General features: G+C 42.9%; 1 pseudogene; it reads right to left on the bottom strand.

Moving 5' to 3' along the window:
- Window positions 1-1,554: 1,554 nt before the first annotated feature.
- LOC109459573 (COP9 signalosome complex subunit 5 pseudogene) lies at window positions 1,555-2,764 on the bottom strand (annotated as a pseudogene).
- Between the last annotated feature and the right edge of the window lie 16,179 nt (window positions 2,765-18,943).

Below are 18,943 nucleotides of genomic sequence, written 5' to 3'. Positions count from 1 at the left end.
TGACAGCCAGCACACACTCTTGGGAGTATGTGTCCAAAGACTGTATACCTTAACCACTGATGTAACACTCATAAAAGCCTACGTGACATATTCCTACTAACCTCCACCATTTTCCTCATTGATGAGACCCTGGAAGAAGAGAGAAAGGGTGGATTCTACAGTTAGAATTTGGGTCCCCATGTGGTCCCCAGGTAACCGCAGATAGAATACCTCTGGCTTCAGGGTTATGAAGGGAGGAAACTCAAGTAAAGGCACAGGGAGGTGATCTTGGGCATGGTGTTCATCTTGGCTCTTAGATTGCAGGGTTTATAGCTTGAGAGTCAAGGGCTACTGATATATTTTCACAAAGTGAACATATGATTTTCTTGATTAGATGTCTTTCATCATTTAGATGTCATTGGGTGCCTATGATCCAATACTATGACTGCATAACAATTACCCCCTAAACTTAATGGCATAAAATAGCCCTGTATCATGCCCATCGATCTGTAGGTCAGGAGTTGGGTCAGGGCAGAATGAGGATGGCTTGCTGTGTCTGTTCTGCAATGTCTGGGTCTCAGCTGGAAGCACTGAAGGCTGGGGGTTGGGATTCTCTAAAGGCGCCTTCATTCACATGTCTGGTGGTGGATGTTGGCTATTGACTGAGGGTCTCAGTTCCTCTTCATGTAGTCTCTTCACTTGAACTAGTTTGGGCTCCCTCACTGTAGTGTGGTGGGATTCCAAAAGTTCAGAATGTTGGGGAAGGGAAGGAGAGAGAGAGAGAAACATAAGTGCCAGGTGGAAGCCATAACCTTCTTATGATCTAATCTCTAAAATCGTATAGTATCATTTCCACCATTCTCCAGTTGACAGAGCAGTCATAGGCTTGTTCCTAGATCCAAGGGGAAAAACAACAGACCCCACCTCTCAGCAAGGAGGGCATCAGTCACATTGTGAGAAGAGCATGTGGGAGGGGATAGAGAACTCCATCTTTGATGGTGGCAGCAGTGGCAGCAGAATGAGCCTTGACCAACCTTCCCGCATCTACCAGAGAGACCACCACCCCGTTACAGTTTTGAAAAGACTCCTAATGCTGCTTTTAACAGTTACTCATCCTACATCCCTTTCCATCAAAGCCTTGTTCTGAGCCAGTTAATCTGAGAAACTCGTGTCTGCTAGTGGGTGCTAATGGGTTACTCATCCCGGAGACCTAACTGCATTTAATATGGACCTTTTTCATGGAGACATGATTACTTATCCTAAAAAATGACTTAAAGTTGTCCTAGAAGAGGAGAGTGGGCACAAATTGCTCTTTTGGTGCCACTCAGTTTGCACTGTGTGGGCAGCCACCTGTTTTCCCAAATGAAAATCTGTGTGACAGTTCAATTAATACAAGATTGCTAAGTACAGGTATCCACTGCAAAATGAGCTTAGAAAAGTCATATATTTACTGGGTCAAAAATTTCCTTTTTGACCTGAAAAATAATATAATGATGTTAAAGCATAATCGGTTTTTTTTTTTCTTTTGTTTTTTTCATTTTAAAGAGTTTTATTACAGGGTGTTAATGTTCAGGACACCTCAGAGCACGTTATACTTGTAACAGATTTTTGGTACCTGGTTTTAATGTGTTACTCGAGTATTTTTCACATACTGGCTTGCAGGCAAAAGTACTACTTAGTGATGGTTTCGGAGATGTTAATTTGATTAAACAGTTTATCCTTAATAACCTGAGACATCAATCCATGGATAGCTTCTATGGTAGTTTTACAGCTGTCTCGCGTAGCTTTGGCAAGTTTGTCTTCTGACTTTCAGTCGTGTGTCTCTAAACCCAACGTGAAACTCCCCCGTCCCAGCTGGGCTTCTGACTGTTCTAATTTTTCAGACAAATCAAAGACCTGACCGGTGGTATAGTCTGCGTTAGTAAGCAAACTAGAGGAACTCAGTGTATTCACCTAGTATTTATTCCACAAAAGTTCAAGCAATTTGCGATCCAAAGAGGATTTGAAATATGAGACTTCTAAGGCATAATATTGTTTGCAGTGTACACCAAAGTCTTCTATTTTATTAAGTGGGATAGTCTGGTACTCAGAAGGTCCTTCATCAGGAGGTTTGTAGCCCTCTGGGTATATCCTGAAGGCTCCAAGATTCACTTCCCCTGCAGATATTGTTCTTGTTGGGTCAATCACCACAGCTACAAATGGTTCCTGGAACTGCTGATTGAGCATCTGAATACCAACATCAATCCCAGAAAGCCAGCAGCCATAGCTAGGGTGGCTATGGTACCAGCCAATTGCATTTTCAAGGCAGCCAACCTGCTTGGCATTTTCTATATATGCGGCCATATACTCATAGGCAGCAGCCTGAGCATTTACTCGGGTTTCAGTGCCCTCTACAGGCAAAGCAAAACTGTCCATAATGATCATGGTTTCACCGTCCACATTTCCCAGCATCAAGCCCATCACTTCCAGGTTGCCTCCTGATCTGGCATGCATCACCATTTTCAGTAGAGCCAACGCTGAGATTTTGCGGTACTTAAAGTAATGGTGGTCCTTAGTCCAAGGCTTCGCCGCCAGGATTTCTTGCCGCTGTTTCTTGTCGTACTTATAGATTTCATCGATACTCTGGGCTTCTTGCATGTTGTTGGCCAATTCCCAGGTTTTCTGGGTCATACCACTCCTGGACGCCGCCATCGCCGAGGAACCAGAGAAGTCGTCGCCTCCACAATCAAGACACAACTTTACCTTGCTAGGTTTCTGGGTGTGGGCCTCGGATCCTCCCCACCAAAGATGCAAACCTGCACTACCCTGTCGAGGCAGCCATGACACCTCAAAACATAATTGGTTTTGAATGGTAGAACTAAGGTGATTTTACTCTCTAATTTTCTCCATTTTCTCATTTTTTCCCATGAGCATGTATTACTTTTATAATAAAAGAAAAAATAATTATTTTGAAAACTTTCATTAGTAAGGAGAAAACAGAAGACCTGAGCTCCACTCTTCCTCTGTCACTATTAACTCGTGACATCTGTCACGGCCCTAGGCTGCTTTGTGACTTTGTTTCCACAAGTGTCAATGTTGGCACCATCCGTAACTCCTGCTACTGTGTGATGTTGCCATGATTATCTCATGAGTGAGCAGATGCAAAGCATTTGGGAAAAGGCATTATTATAATACAAATATTATTATTATTTGCCCTTTGTCTTCTTGAATAAACTAGACTTTGTGAAAACAATAGAAGTGAGGCCAAGTTGTTTAACCTATGAAGCCATTGCAAAGCCTTAGGCTGAAATATAGGATTCATAACATGTTGTGAAATCTTGCAGAGCTCCTAAAGTCTCTCTGTCTCTCTGTCTCTCTGTCTCTCTCTCTCTGTCTCTCTCTCTGTCTCTCTCTCTCTTTCTCTCTCTCTCTCTCTCTCTCTCTCTCTCACACACACACACACACACTAGATGTGATATGTGGTTAATGGAAAGAATGATTTCAGAGACAGCATACTTGTGAACAGAAATAAATTTCATTTAGCATTTTCTTCTTTGGCCTCTTGACATCTAATAACTCTATGCAGCACCTGTGAGCTAATAAATAATGTATCCAAAGAATTCTGCAAATCCAGAAAGGTCACCGTTTGTGCATCATCTGTCTGTCAAAAGACATTTTTGGTTCAAAGCAAAAGAGCAAATTTATTTTGGGGACTGGTAACTTGGAAAAACAGCTGCAAAAAGAAATGGGAAATAAAGACATGTCACTTAATTCTTTCTCTAAATATTCATTTGAAGTCCAACTTTGGTAAAATTTGGTTGGTCTGAATGGATGAAATCTTTACAGATGGGGATATGAAATTGGGAAAGCAGCAAAACCTGGAATTCAGGACTGCCGGATCCATACAAACATTTGTTAATACCTGAAGGTATGCACAGCCTAGAGTGGGTGTCAGCTCAATTTCGACCCAGTGTTCCAAGCCTCGCCTGCCTTGTTGCAGAGCTGAGGAGGTTCATGACGCTGCAGAGACTCAGGACCACTCTCACCACTCCTTCCTTGTATCCCATAGCAATCCGGATGGAGACCCTAAGCTTTATGCAGAGCCCCCCTCGGCACCACCAGGCTGGAATGACTTGTTATGAGCCACTTGCCCACTGGGTTTTTATGCTGCAGCAGCTCCTTTCCCCCCTTCTCTCCCAGTGCTATTAACATGGAATCCTCAAACCACCCCACGAGGCAGACAATATCCCTATTATCCCAGGGAGGAAACTCTTCGGGAGGCCAGAGAACGTGCCAAAGGCACACACGAATGGCCAAGGCAAGCGTGCCTGTCCCAATCTCTCCCTTTGACTCCTGCGCTGTCCTGCCTCCCCAGGCTTCAGTCAGGCCCTTTCTGGGAGTCTCAGCCCAACTGTTTTCTGCCCTCACCGGCTCAGGGCCGGTTTGCAGGGTAACATCTGTGTCTCCCTCTGGAGCACTTCCCTGTTGCTGCCTGTGTTCTATGGCTTGGCCCTGAGTCAGGGGTTGTCATCCCTGGGTGTCAGGGAATTTGGTCTTGAGAAATTTCACCTTTGTTGAGAGAAAGGAACACGTCTGCTCCCCTCCCAGTCTAAACAAATGTAGATCACAGCAGGGAACACAGTGTTGGCCATTGGTCCTTCTCTCCAGGCCAGGGGACAGACTGGAGCTCAGGCTCTGGCTTCAAAATTTGGTCCAGGGTGCAGCCGGTTCCTTCCCCAACAAGGGGTGCTGTTTTGGGAATACAGTGTCCTGACCTTGGAAGAGCCGTGTTAGCCGTATTTACAGTGACTCCAACAGTGAAAAGGTGAAGACTCAGACCTGGAAAAGCTTGTGCCCCAGGTGACACTGATCTTCTCAGCTCTTCAAATGCTGCCGTCCCACTGGGAGGCTGAGCAGCGACAGGCCTTCACTTGTATTGTTTTCAAATCCACACATTTTTGTCTGATTTCAGTTGTGGTACTCCAGAGCAATGAGCAAAGGCTTTCCATATGGCTAAAAATATATGGAAAATTCCAAGCCAGTTTTTAAAATTCAAAATTGGACATTAGGCCCAGGAATCCTACTCTCCAAGAAAGAAACATGAGCATTTGTGTATCCTGTCTCAGTTGTTTGCCTACAGACTCCCATATCTTGTGACCAAGGCCTCAGGTCCCAGAGGCTGCGCTGGTCTACTTCCTGACAGCCTTTGAATTCCAGCTTCTAATCTTTTACAGACCTCACTATGGACAGATTAAACTAGAAATGTCTTCAAAGGCAGCTTTGGAACAGTGCATGTGCTGGCTGTTTTCTGGGCTCAAGTTCACTTCTTGATTGCATGAACTGACTTCCCTAGAGAGGCAGACTTACTCTGCTCCAGCTCTTTAATCATTATTTTTATGAGGCTTGATCAAATTTTCCAAAGGCAGTTTATTTTAAATAAGTACTCAAGGCTCAAGTGGCGTCTACAAAACACATTTTTATTCCACCGTCGTGGAAGGGCACACGAAAAACTGCACGTGAATCAGAGAAGGCAAGAGAGAAGAGGGTCAGCTCAGGACAGGAAGAGAATACAGTTGTCCACAAATTACATAATCCCCAATTACATAATATATTAGCAAGTAACACATTACATCCCGAACTCTCTGGGAGGGAAAAAACATAACTTGTTTTCCTTTTCCTTTGTCCTTTTTTTCCCTCTTAAATGTTGAGAATGAGTTATGATGCAAAATAAAATACTTTAAACCTGTTATCAACACCCGCAGTTGGAGACAATATTAAAACAAGCAGAGAAGGATTATTCTTCATTGAATTTCTCCTGTAATACTGTTACTATAACTACCACTACTAACTACATTGGAATGGCTTTCTTCAGATTACAAACCTCTTCTTCCTCTTGTCATCCCAAACAACTCTGTGACTCCCCGTTTCCATGACCCCCACTTCAGAGATGAGTCAACTTATCAGTTTATCACTATGTGGAGAGGGAAGGTCCAAATCAACACTATCTGATGATACTATGGGTGAGGAAATGTGGATGGATGCCCCCTAAATTTCTATCCTCAGACCCTATAGGAAGTGACTAACATGCAGTGTGTGTGTTAGTCACAGAATTCTGCCTGGTTATCTATTACTGCATAACAGACTACCCCAAAACTTAAAGGCTTAACACTATAACCATGTCCTCATATCTCCCAGTTTTGTGCATCAGGAATTCAGGGAGGACTTGAGGGGGTGATTCTCTGGCTCCCTGTGGTGTGGGCTGAGTCATTCAGTGGTACTCAGCCAGTGACTGGGCTGGGTTGGGCTGGAGAGTCCACAGCAGCTTGTTCACACACCTGGTGCCTTGGTGGGGGCAGCTGGAAGGCTGTGCTCAGCTATGCCTGTCTTTTTCTCCCATTAACCTTCAGGCTTCTCCATGGGGTCTCTCCAGCAAGACAGTTGGACTTCTTACGTGGAGGACCAGGGCCCCCAGAGCCAGTGTTCTGAGACAGGAAGTGGAATTTGCCTGACACTTAAGGCCTGGTCAAAGCAGTCACAGAGCCTGCCCAGATTCAGGGGGGGGACGGCAAATTTATCTAACGGTTGCACAACCTCATGTAAACAAGGGAGGCCCAAAACTGATACTATTCAATGATGATAACTGAATAGCTACTTATGAATGAACATTCATTGTTTGGAGAAGTTTCCATTCACAGGGGGGAAGAAAATACACATCATCTACTTTGAGGCCCACAAATGCTTACCCTCTGACACATGACCAGCTCTGGATTTCCCAGAGCACAGTGTATGTAACTGTCCACTGATCACCCCCAGGAGGACTTTAAAAGAGGAGACAGTTCTGAGGTGGTTTGTGAAGCTGAGATTTCCAATAGCTTTTTCCTCCCCTCACAAGATGTCTGACCCTAATCCCCTCAACCTGTGAATGTTACATGACAAAAGAGATTTTGTAGATGTTTTTAAAGTTAAAGATTTTGGGATGGGGAGATTATCCTGCATTATTTGTGGGTGCCCAATATAATCACAAGGGTCCTTATAGTAGGGAGGCAGGAGATCAGAATGGGTGGTAGGAGATGTAGTGATAGAGCAAGAGGTCTGGGTGATGCGAGAAAGGGGCCATAAACCAAGGAATGCGGGCAGCCCCTAGAGGCTGAAGAAGCAATCGGAACAAATTCTCCACTGGAGCTTCCAGAATCTTAATTTTAGTCCTGTAAGATTCATTTTGGACTTCTGATCTCCAGAACTGTAAGATAATAAATGTGTGTTGCTTTAAACCACCGAATTTGTGGTAATTTGTTACAGTGGCAATAAAAAACTAATACACTCCCCTAAAGTATAACTAAGAATTACCTATAACATCTCATGGGCTATATGTCAACAAAGGGGTCTAACCTAATAAATAATAAAATATAGCAAAACCTCTTTCTTGTCAGAGATAAATTGCAGTTCAGCTTCCTTCCTCCAACTAAATTACTGTCGACAACTATTTGAGTTGCTCTCCATTCCTTTCTAAATGAACAGCTTCCAGGGAAAAGAATTAAAACTAACCAAGAACTAAAGACCATCATTTAATGACCAAGGGAGGGAAGAAAGTGAATTTTGCTTTTGTTTGAGCTTCTAAATGCAGAAGAGTGCTTTAACTTTGGTGGTGGTGGTGGTGGGGGTCTCTTTTAAGAAGAAAGCCGTTGAATATAGAATTCACATTTTTTAAGAGTTATCTAGGTGGTTTTGTTGACTTCCTACCAGAGAACACAGCTCAACTAATATAAATATAAATCTTTTTGCAGGGAAATACTGTTGGAGATTTGTGTAATATTGTTTATTTGCTTTTGATGAGTACTTTCATAAACCAGTCCCTGAATTTTAAGGCTCATAGCAAGTAAGATTGTCTTCCACTAAGAAAGACTGATGAGGGAAGGCTCACCCAGATCCCACACTGAGTCAGAAGGAGCAGATCCAGGATTCAAGTCTGAACCCAAGTCCCTAAACCTCTCAGGTCAACATCAAAGGGAAATGTTCCTACCTACCTCCCTGCTCCTCACCCAACAAGAAGCCTTGGGGAATTGAAGTGGGTTAAATGGAACGTAAGATATTTTTGCCTGTATCAAGTACACTCTGATCTCAGTTTAAGATAACTTATCTTTGAGATAACAGGAGATACAAATATGAACAATATGGTATTAGATGATAAAGGCCCATTGGTAGTTATGTTAAAAAAAAAAAAAAAAAAGTTCTTTCAGTTAAAGATGTCCCTCTGACATATTTTTGTGTAAAATGACATGTTGTCTGAAACACCCTTTAAATTATCCATCCCTGCCGCGCCAAAGTTATGAGGAAAGATGACATGAGATTGGTAACCTGTTGAAACTGGATGATAAGGGTTCATGGGGTTTTGCCTTACTATTCTTTCTACTGTTGCATGTGTTTTGAATTTTCCATGAATAAAAGTAAAGAGAAAGAGAGAACTGTGGCTTGGGTCCCAGGACAAATTCCATGGTGATCTCATTGCTGAGGGTTCTCACCGCTGAGCACGTCTGTCCTCAGCCTGGATCCTCAGACTGGCCTCCTTGAGCATTTCAGTGTCTGAGAGCAAAGACCTGCCTTGGAGCAGGAGTCTGAGGAAGGAGTGTGTGGCGAGCTGCTCCTGGTCAGCATTTCAGACAAGGGAACGACAATCTCCAGCTTGTCTAAAAGATAAACAGGGGTAGCCAAACAGCATCTATCACCACCTCTCTGTCGGGCACCAGTGGAGATGGGGCCCATGTGTCCTGAGGAAGACAGAATCAGGGTCCGCAGCTGAGGGCTGGAATCCATCAGACCCCAAGAGCACACACAGCTGTGCCCACTTGTCAGTTCCAGGATCTAATTCTAAGATTCCCCTTTCCCTTAAAGATTCTTGACGAGTTCCAGAGCAGGAGGAGACACAGGGAGTTCAGGTACAAGGTCAGGAGAGATGGGGGTGTGGGAGAAGCGGCTGGGGTGGTCACCTGGGGAGCAAAAAAGGGTGACAGAGAGATGATAGGACAGCCCTTCTACTCTCAGGCAGGCGGGTGGAGTGAACCCACATGGGGGTGGGAGAGGGCAGTGTTCAGGTTTCCCCAGCTCTTCAGAGAAGTGAGATGATTCACCAGCCCAAAGAACTGGCAGTGTTCAAGGCATTTTCTGGCTTCTTGAGTGAGCTCTGCTGCCCAGCTCGATTGGATTTCAGGTAGAAGGCTGCTTGGGCCCAAACTCAGGGCCATGGGGCCCCTGGGCTGCAACCAGCCAAATACCAGGCAGCAGCAAAAAGAATCAACCTTGGCTGCACATTAAGATGACCTGGGAATGTTACCCCCACTGCCTCAGTGCTGGGACCTCACCCCTGACCAGTAAAGTGAGCATACCGGGGATGTGGCCCGGGCACCAATGTTAAAGCTCCCGGTGATTCCAAGGTGCACTTAAAGTTGGAGTCACCTGTTTAAAATCATTCGGGCTCTGCTCACCTGTTGCCTCCTCAGAAAGGGCTTTCTCAGACCAGCCCGCTAAAACAGTCTGCTTATTTTTTCTTCTGAGTACCTTTCAATTGCAGACACTACCTGATAGAGTTATCCGCGTGTTTACATTGTCTAACTGCTTAGTGAGAAAGTTCTGTATGGTTACCGGCATCCTTCAGTCGTGTTTTGCTCACCATCATATTCCTAGCTGCAAGAAGAGCGCCTGGCATGTAGAAGGCACTGAACGGTTTTTATACATTTTATGATCCACTCACAGGCTTGTGGTGGGTGAAGAATGTCTGTCAGATTGCAGAAGAGAGGAGAATGTATCAGAGTGGGGGCTTGGGGGAAAGAAATCCTTCTGTTGTTGGGTGATTTGTAGAGTCCCTCAAAATCACCTTTAGATCTCCCTGCAGATCGCGGTGCACAGCGCCATCTGCTGGATAACACGTGAAACTGTTTTATTCTTCTAAGATCCTGGAGGGTTGAAAAAAAGAGCAGCAGGCAAACCTCATCCTGGACACATTCTGTAGTTTGGGTGCACACCATTATGAGTATGGGTGCGCGCGCGCGCGCGCGTGTGTGTACAGTGATTGAGATTTTACCTAATCACAAATGCAAAAACAAATCTTACCCCTCTTTTAGGACTGATTCAGACAGTGAAGAATCTCTGGGTCTGTGCCAGAAAAGTAAAACCTAAGAATCTTCAAATAACTGTAAAAAGTTAAAAAAAATAAAAGCTAAGCTTGAACTTCGTGGGAGATACTGCTCTCTCTCTTTCAACATCTGTTGCTCTGAGGCCAGTCTGAGGTGACCACATAAAGGGCTAATTTGTGGTCTTTGATCAATTTCCTGGAGCTAAAATGACAGAGGGCCCAGCTGTTAGAAGAGCTATTCCAAGTGCTTAAGTGGGTTTCCAAATGCTTACCTTATGTTCATTAACCTTTAGACTGCGTTGGTATTTTTATACTGTAACCTGATATTTAGAATGAAAGCTTCATAATCTCTCAGTCTCTCTCTCTGCCCCCCACCTCTCTCAGACACACACACACACACACACACACACACACCCCACACATGCCACACACACACAGACCACACCACATACACACGCCACACCACCATATACATACACACACCAGGCACATATACACCCATGGGTTTTAATGTAGTTAGAAGCTTGTCTCAGACCCTTACAAGAATATTGTTTTCTGTTTCAACTTGAAAACATTGGACAAGGCCAGAAATAATCCTCGGGAGAACTGAGATTATTTAACTAGGAGAGGAAAAAGTTGATTTAAAAGAATCTTCAAATGAAGAGCAGGTCTTGATTAGGTAGAAATAAGACTGAAATGTGTGTGGGCTAGTCACACACATGTGTGTGGGGGCTTCCACTTTATGGGGTTCTGTTCAGGGGACATGATGCTACCCAGTGTGACAGCAAATTCTGTTGTAACAGTTCTAAGGTTTACCAAGAGCCATTTTGCCAAATGTGGGCACCAGCTGTTCTCCAAAGTCTGGAGGTGATAACAACGAAAAAAATTAACTTACAATATGGCTGGAGGAACTGAATTAAACATCAGGGAGAATTATCCAACAGTGAGTTATTAGATTTTAGACCAAGTCATGGACAGAAGCTGTGAAGTACCTTTTTCTGTGAGTGTTTTCAAGGTACAACAGAGTCTCATTTGAGATTGCTGGGATCTTAGTGATTGTAGGCAATGAAAAAAAATAAGTAAACTCTGCAGTCATTCAGCAAATATTTAATGAGTACCTGGTTTATATCAGGGTCAATCCTGGTCCCTGGGGGGGCATGCAAGCATGTACGTGACTGGTCCTGCCCCTCTGGGATGCAAATAAGCACTGAATGCCCCAGGAAAGGTTGCTTCTTGTGGGAGTGACCAGGTTGTCCTTGACTTGAGCCTGAAAGGATGGGTTTGGTTTTGTTTGATGGGATAGCTGGGAGAGAGAGGTGAGGCAGGTGCAGCTAGGCCAAAGCAATGCTGGGAATGAAGACCCGGACCTAGGAACACACAAGTCAAGGCTAAAGGATGGTGGGTCATGTGGGTTAGAGAAGAGGTGTGTATGGGAGAGTGGTGACAGATGAGTTGGGAAAGGTAGTGGGTCGCCTTGAAGGCCAAGCTAAGGAAGTTGAACTTTGTTTTGTGAGCAACCAGGTGCTAGTTATGACCTTCAAGATGCCAGTGGTCAAAAGGAATGGTGTGACCTACATAAGTGCTATAATATATACCTCATTGCTGAATATCACTACGGTCACCTTTGTAGTACTCCCCTTGGGAAGTTATACAGACACCAGTGTGTAGACCACCCTTCAAAGCAATTTTGGAACTCTTTTTCTGGAACAGCCATTAGAGCTGTCGTCATATTACCCTTAATGTCCTGAATGTCATCAAAATGTCTTCCTTTCAATATTTCCTTTATCTTCGGGTAAAGAAAGAAGTCATTGGGGGCCAGATCAGGTGAGTAAGGAGGGTGTTTCAATTATTTGTTTACTGGCTAAAAACTCCCTCACAGACAGTGCCATGTGAGCTGGTACAGTGTCGTGATGCAAGAACAATGGATTGTTGGTGAAAAGTTCAGGTTGTCTAATTTTTTCACGCAGCCTTTCCAGCTTTTCCAAATAGTAAACTTGGTTAACCATTTATCCAGTTGGTACAAATTCATAATGAGTAATTCCTCTGATATCAAAAAAGGTTAGCAACATCGTTGCAACAAATTTGCAAACTTAATTGTCAGACTTTGTATATCTGAGCCTATGTTTTATAATGCTGGGTGTCAGGGTGGGGGTCCCTCTGTACCCTGGCACATCTGGGGACAGGCAAGGGGGAGATTGCTGAGGGAGCCTCAGCAGAAAAAGCAGCTGTGACAGGAAGATGCCGTGTTCCACCAAACATGCCTGACACTCCACTCAAAAGGCATAACCTACACAGCAGTGTGTTAAAGTGTCATAACTGGATTTTCCCTTCATTCTGTTTATAACCCGATCCTCTCCAGGCTAAGAGGTCTGTAAACCTGTTGCTGTTTTTCTAGGAGGAATACCCTTCCTTCATATTTTGGGTGTGGCTTATGTCCCTTGTTTTAGAATTTTACCTACACTGTGTTTGCTCCCTCTGATAGGCCTCGTACTGTTTGGAGGAATTTTAAAAACTAAAGTCCTTCCAGTATTCCTGGGATAAGAGTAGCAAAGGGGTTAAAGTTGGACTCTTGAGTCAGGCTTCCTGGGGTCATGTCCTAAAACATGTTGTGAGCATATTGCTGACCCTCGTTAGGCCTGTGTCTCATCTGTAAAATGGGAATACTAATGGGGCTACCTGATGGAATTAAGTGCCCTAATACAGTAAGTAGTACCTCGGTTTTCGAACGTCTCCATTGAGGGACATTTCGGTTTACGAACACTGTAAATTTTGTAGAACTCTGGTATCATTAAATACTAAAATTTATGCTAAATTTGCAGTTTTAGGGGTGGATTTTAAAGGTCTGGAACGGATTAATCCATTTTGCATTACTTTCTATGGGAAAACCTGCCTCGGTTTTCGAATGTTTCAGAACTCGAATGGTCTTCCAGAACGGATTATGTTCGAAAATCGAGGTACCACTGTACATGTCAAGTGATGGCCGTGGTGCCTAACACTGAGTCCAAACCCAATAAATGCTCCTTCCCTCATTTTACCTTCTGTACTTGGGTCAGAATCAGCCTGTCTTTGTTAGCACCGTGCCTGGTTTCCAGCTGGCTTGGTCTCTGATTCTTGCAACAAGAGCCCGGTGTCGCCTGGCTCCTGCTACCTCCTAGACCTCAAGTCCTGCCCTCTCCCTTCACACTCCATACCCCGCAATGCCAAACTCTGCTTCCCTAGGGACCTGTGCTCTTTCATGCTTAATGCCTTTGCATATGTGTTTTTAACATCTCCTCTCCGTCCTTCAAACCCAACACACGGGGCAATTCCCCTGTGAAGACTGCCCTGCTGTCCACACCAACCTCCATTACGCCTCCATCCTCCCCTGGAGAGTGAGGATGCTGCCTGATGTGATGGCCTGGGCCTTACTCATATTTCTATTACTGCTTCCATTGCACTGCTGGGTAATTACATCTTTACATGCCTGCGCCTGTGAGCCCCCTGAATATGGACCTCATCACATTGATTTCTGTTTGTAATACCGGCATCACATGAGACACAGCAGGCACCTATAGGGCCTTGCTTGCCCAAACTAAATTGAGCTGAGAAGATTCAAATCCAACTCGGAGCTCCTGGGTGTAAAAGATCCTGTCTCAGGTGCTTTGGGGGAACACACAAAGTAATGAACAGTGTTCCGTGAAGCTTGGTCAGGGACTCTGTAGGCCTGTAGGTGACAAGGTCCATGGAGAGCGAAAGAACAAGCTAAATAAGCACAAAATAACGAACAGTTTGGTAAATACCAAGCGAAAATGCTGAAGATAAAAATGGATGAATCTGAGTCTGGAGATAAGAAAAGCAAAGACCTGGATTGGAGGAAGGAGCTGGGGCCCAGGCAGTGTGGGCAGGGCAGGGCCTGCGGACCTCTGGTATAAGGGCAGGCCTGGGAGAAACACACATGTCTCAGGGGCAGGACACACATGCCAAGTGCAGGGCAATAGCCTGCAAGAGGAGCCAGGTGAGGGTAGGGCTTCGAAGTAAGAATTAGATGGGGAATATTACCATTCATTCTTGGGCTAGGGACTTTGTGATATGGGTCTTAGTATGCTAGTTTTCACGTTCCTTTAATGTGAGGCTTTAATAATTACTTACAGAATGAACAGCAAGGAAAGAAACAAGATGTAAAAGAAAGAAGATGAGCTGTGGGTTTGAATCCTGGAACTACTACCTGTGACAGGCATGTTCCTTACCTTTTTTTTTTTTTACATTGCTGAACTGTTGTTGTTTAATTTTTATTTTTGAATTACAATTAACATTCATTATTATTTTATGTTAGTTTCAGGTGCACAGCATAGTGGTTAGATATTTATATAATTTACAAAGTGATTCCCCTGATAAGTCTAGTACCCACCTGGCACCATACTAGTTATTACAATATTATTGACTACATTCCCCATACTTGACATCCACGTGACTATCTTGTAACTACTATGAAGTTGTACATCCTAATCCCTTCACCTTCTGCACCCAGTCCCCCAGCCCCCTTCCTATCTGCTAACTCTCAAAATGTTCTCTGTATCTACTAGTTTGTTTCTGTTTTGTTTGTTCACTTACTTTGTTTTTTAGATTCTACATCTAAGTGAAATCATATGGTGTTTGTCTTTCTCTGTATGACTTATTTCACTTAGCATTATATCCTCCAGGTTGTTCCTTACCTTTTATAAGCCTCAGTTTCCTCATCTGTGAATTTAGATGATACATACAAGGTAAGTTTTATTTAGGTATAATTTACATACAATAAAAATTCACCAAATTTAGTGTTTAATTTGATGTTTTGTATTATACATATAATTGTGTAAACACCACCACAATAATAAAGATTCGAACATTTTAATCTTCCCAAAAAGTTTCCTCAGGCCCATTAGTCAATCTCCTCTCTCCATAGCTGGCTGCTGGAGGCCAATGATCTGTTTTCTATTGTCGTAATTTTGCTGTTTCTAGAATTTCAGACATATATAGAATATTATGACCTTTATGTCTACGTTTTTTACTTTGTATAATGCTTTTGAAATTAATCCATGTTGTTGCTATTATTGAGAATTCATTCCTTTTTATTGCTATTTAGTTTTCTGTTTTATGGATATTCTACAATACATTTGTCTATTCACCAGTTGATGGACATTTGGCTTGGTTCCAGATTTTGGCTATTATGAACAAAGCTATTATGAGCATATGTGTATAAGTTTTTGGGCAGACATATGTTTTCATTTCTCTGGGGTAAATACCTGGGAGTAAAAGTGCCGGGCATATGGCAAGTATATGTTTAACTATAAAAAACTGCCAATCTGTTTTCCAAAATGGCCATACCATTTTGCATTCTCAACAGCAACGTATGAGAGTGGTGGTTGTTCCACATGTTTGCCAACATTTGGTATTATGTGTCTTTAAAAATTTTATTCATTCTAATGAGTTTGTAGTGGTAATTTATTGTAGTTTTAGTTTTCATTTTTTCTGGTAATACTTTTACGTTCTTAGTGGCCGCTCATATATCTTCTTTAGTACAGAGTCTGTTCAAATATTTTTCCCATTAAAGAAATTGAGTTCTTTATTTTCTTAATATTGAGTGGTAAGAGTTCTTTATAATTCTGGATACAGTCTTTTATCAAATATGTGATTTGAAAATATTTTCTCCCGTTCTGCAGCTTGTCTTTTGATTTTTAACAGTCTTTTAAAGAACTAAACTTATTAATTTTGATGAAGTCCAATTTATTAATTTTTCTTTGTAGTTCATACTCATTGTGTCTTATTTAAGAAAAATTTCCCCAACCCAGTCACTAAGATTTTTCCTATGTTCTTTTCTAAAAGTTTTATAGCTTTAGCTCTTACCCTTAGGTTTATGATCCATTCAGAGTTATTTTTTCTATATGGTGTGAGATAGACTTAAGATTCATTTTCTTACATATGGATAACCAACTGTTCTGACACCATTTGTTGGAAAGATTCTTTCCCCATTGAATTGCTGTGAATTCTTTGCCAAAACCAATTGGCCATATATGTGTAAAACTATTTCTGAACTTGCTAGTTGTTCTGTTGATTTATATGCCTACCTTTATACCAACACCACTCTCTCGATAGCTGTGACTTTATAGCAAGCCTTGAAATCAGGTAGTGCAATTCATAAATATTGTTCTTCTTTTTCAAAATTGCTTTGCATATTTCAGGTCCTTCATACTTCCACGTGCATTCTAGAAACAGCTTGTCAGTTTCTACAGAAAGTCCCCCAGGATTTTGATTGGAATTGTGTTGAACCTATATATTAACTTAGAGAGAACTGACATCATAACAATATTGAGTCCACTGATCCATGAGCATGGCATATCTGTCCTTTAATTTCAATGTAATGTTTTATGGTTTTCAGTGTATATGTCTTGTACATATTTTGTAAAATTTACATCAAAGAAATTAATATTTTAATGTTTATTGTAAATGGCATTTTTATTCTTTCAATATATGATTGTATATAAAATACAAATGATTTTTCAATGTTGACCTTGTATCTTGTTATCTTGCTAAATTCACTTATTAACTAGTAGCTTTTTTCTAGATTCCTTAGAAATTTTTGCATCAACAATTATGTCTTCTGTGAATAAAGACAGTTCACCTTCTTCATTTCCAATCTATATGCCATTTCTTTTTCTTGCCCTATAGCACTGACTAGCACCTCCAATACAAGGTTGAATAGCAGTGGTGAAAAAATATCCTTGATTTGTTCCCAATCTTAGGCATACAGTTTTTCAGCATTAAGTGCCACAGCCCGTGCGGCCAGGAGGGCTCGGCCTGAGAGGGAAGGGTGAGGAGATAAAGAAAAGACACAGAGACAGGAGAGCTGGGATCGGGAGGTCCACTGTCCACGGATGGCCGAGCAGTGGTGCAGTCTTTATTTCACACATGGTTTATATACAGTCTTGGAACAATTGTCTAATACAAGCAAGTATTAGTAGAACAAGCAAGTATCAGTAGAACATTCTGTTCCGCGTATTGGCAAGTTTGTATGTCTGTGGCTGCATTAGTGCTTTCTTGTTCTTTCTGGAAAGATGCTGGGGCGAAGCTTCCCATGGATGACCTTGCAGGCTGCAAGGCCCTAGTCAGCTTACAGCCTGCTCTCTATATCTCCCCCTTCTCTTTTTGATTTAAGCCGTAGCTAGTGTTGATTAAGAAGGAAGTCTATGAGTCGGTGTTGGATGACTCGTTAGCCGACTGAAAAGATACAAAACAAAGTAAATACCAGAACAGAGATACCACATAGAAACCAGAATGAATGTCAGAGGAGGTTAAATGGGTTAAACCCCTTGAGTTGGGTAAGCTACTGTTGAGTTATATTGGCCGGGTTGAGAATGCGATCGTGTGCATGTTGAATGTCAAGAATTTCTCGACGGAGGTCACTAAGATCAAGGCTAAGATTGTTATGGCTCTAGATACCTTGTATGTGGTTACGAATTTTGTCCCATTGCTATCGTGTCCCATTGTAGGGAACAAGGGTAACAGATCTTTTGGAAATTGGCATGGCAATGTAGGCTTAGTCTTAAGCGTAAAGCTTCTATTTTGTTGCCAAGAGTTATTATGGTGTTTCTAATGCATTTATTTTATATTCTATCTTTAAATCTTTTTTTTTCTTGTGTTTTTAGTGCAATGGACGAGTTTTGGGCCAAAGCATTGACAAAGTGGGCAGTTTTTATGCCCTGGGCGAGGGCAGTGGTGGCAGTCACAGCGGTAGCTATTAGGGAGATGATCGCCACTATGTCAGCTATGACCATGCCAATAACTCTTTTTTCCTTGGTTAGTTGGTTTTGAATCTCTCTTAAGGTTTGGAGTCCCTTGTCATCATACCAGGGGCCAGTCAAATTGGTGGGTATTAAGAGATAAGATGGTTGGTACAATACCATGACTTGGAACACTTTGTTGTATGTTGTGACACAGTTGGTCAAATTACAGTCCAAGCACTCAACGTGTAGCCATTGTTGTTTGATGGCACTGACATTCAAGCCTCCTACCAGGAATACATAGGCTGGCCGGGTGCTGGCCCGAACCCCATATATGTGTCTTAGCCCCAGGTCCTGAGTGGACGATGAGGAAATGTTTATAAAGTCTGTGGTCGCGAAAGCTCACCATAGCTCACGCTGGATATTATGTTGTAGGGTGGTCAAAATGGGAGTCACATATCCTCCGGGAGTCATCCAATCTTGATGAGGGCCAGTGAGACGATGTGACCAGTTCCATATGATTTGGACTACTCCAATGATGTTGGGTCCCACAGCCAGAGGGTGAGCACATTCTAACCAATTAGTAAATTTGGATAATTCCACGGAGGAGGAATTAGGGCAACATGGAAAGGGTGGATGGGAAGCGGGAACAACAGTGGAAAGATTAGCGAGTCCCAAAAGAGCAGGTTGTTATAGATATTTGTACACATCCCATGGCCCAGAGAGGTTAGCTATATTTGCTCCCCCCATAGCAGTCTTGTTGACAGGCTGGATTTTTAGGCACCCTGTTGTGTCTTGGGGGCCCGCACAGAGGGGGGTGCCAACGGCTGTCCGGGTGTAGTTAAAGGGGCCCCACTGGGGCGTAATGTGTACGTTGGGGGTCCCACCAAGGATCTGTGTGTCGTTGACAAAGACGGGGACTCTAGGGCCATTCCAAGTGACAGGGTGAAGTGCAGGGGGGTTAGGAAAAAAAGGTCCAGAAACTTTGAGTCTCTGTCTGAGCTACACTTGGCCTATATTGTTAGGATGGCCAACATGGCGAGAAAGAGCCGCTCAGAAGTTATGGGAAATCCTTGTCGCTGAACCATGTTTTCTCCTTCAGGCGTCAGGTGCTTGAGCTGTT

Source organism: Rhinolophus sinicus, chromosome 6 (genome assembly GCF_057876585.1).
Source record: "Rhinolophus sinicus isolate RSI-liver-muscle chromosome 6, RSI-T2T, whole genome shotgun sequence".
Classification (NCBI taxonomy): Eukaryota; Metazoa; Chordata; class Mammalia; order Chiroptera; family Rhinolophidae; genus Rhinolophus; species Rhinolophus sinicus.
Note: the sequence above shows the minus strand (reverse complement) of the source record. Positions and strands in the feature narration are given on the sequence as shown.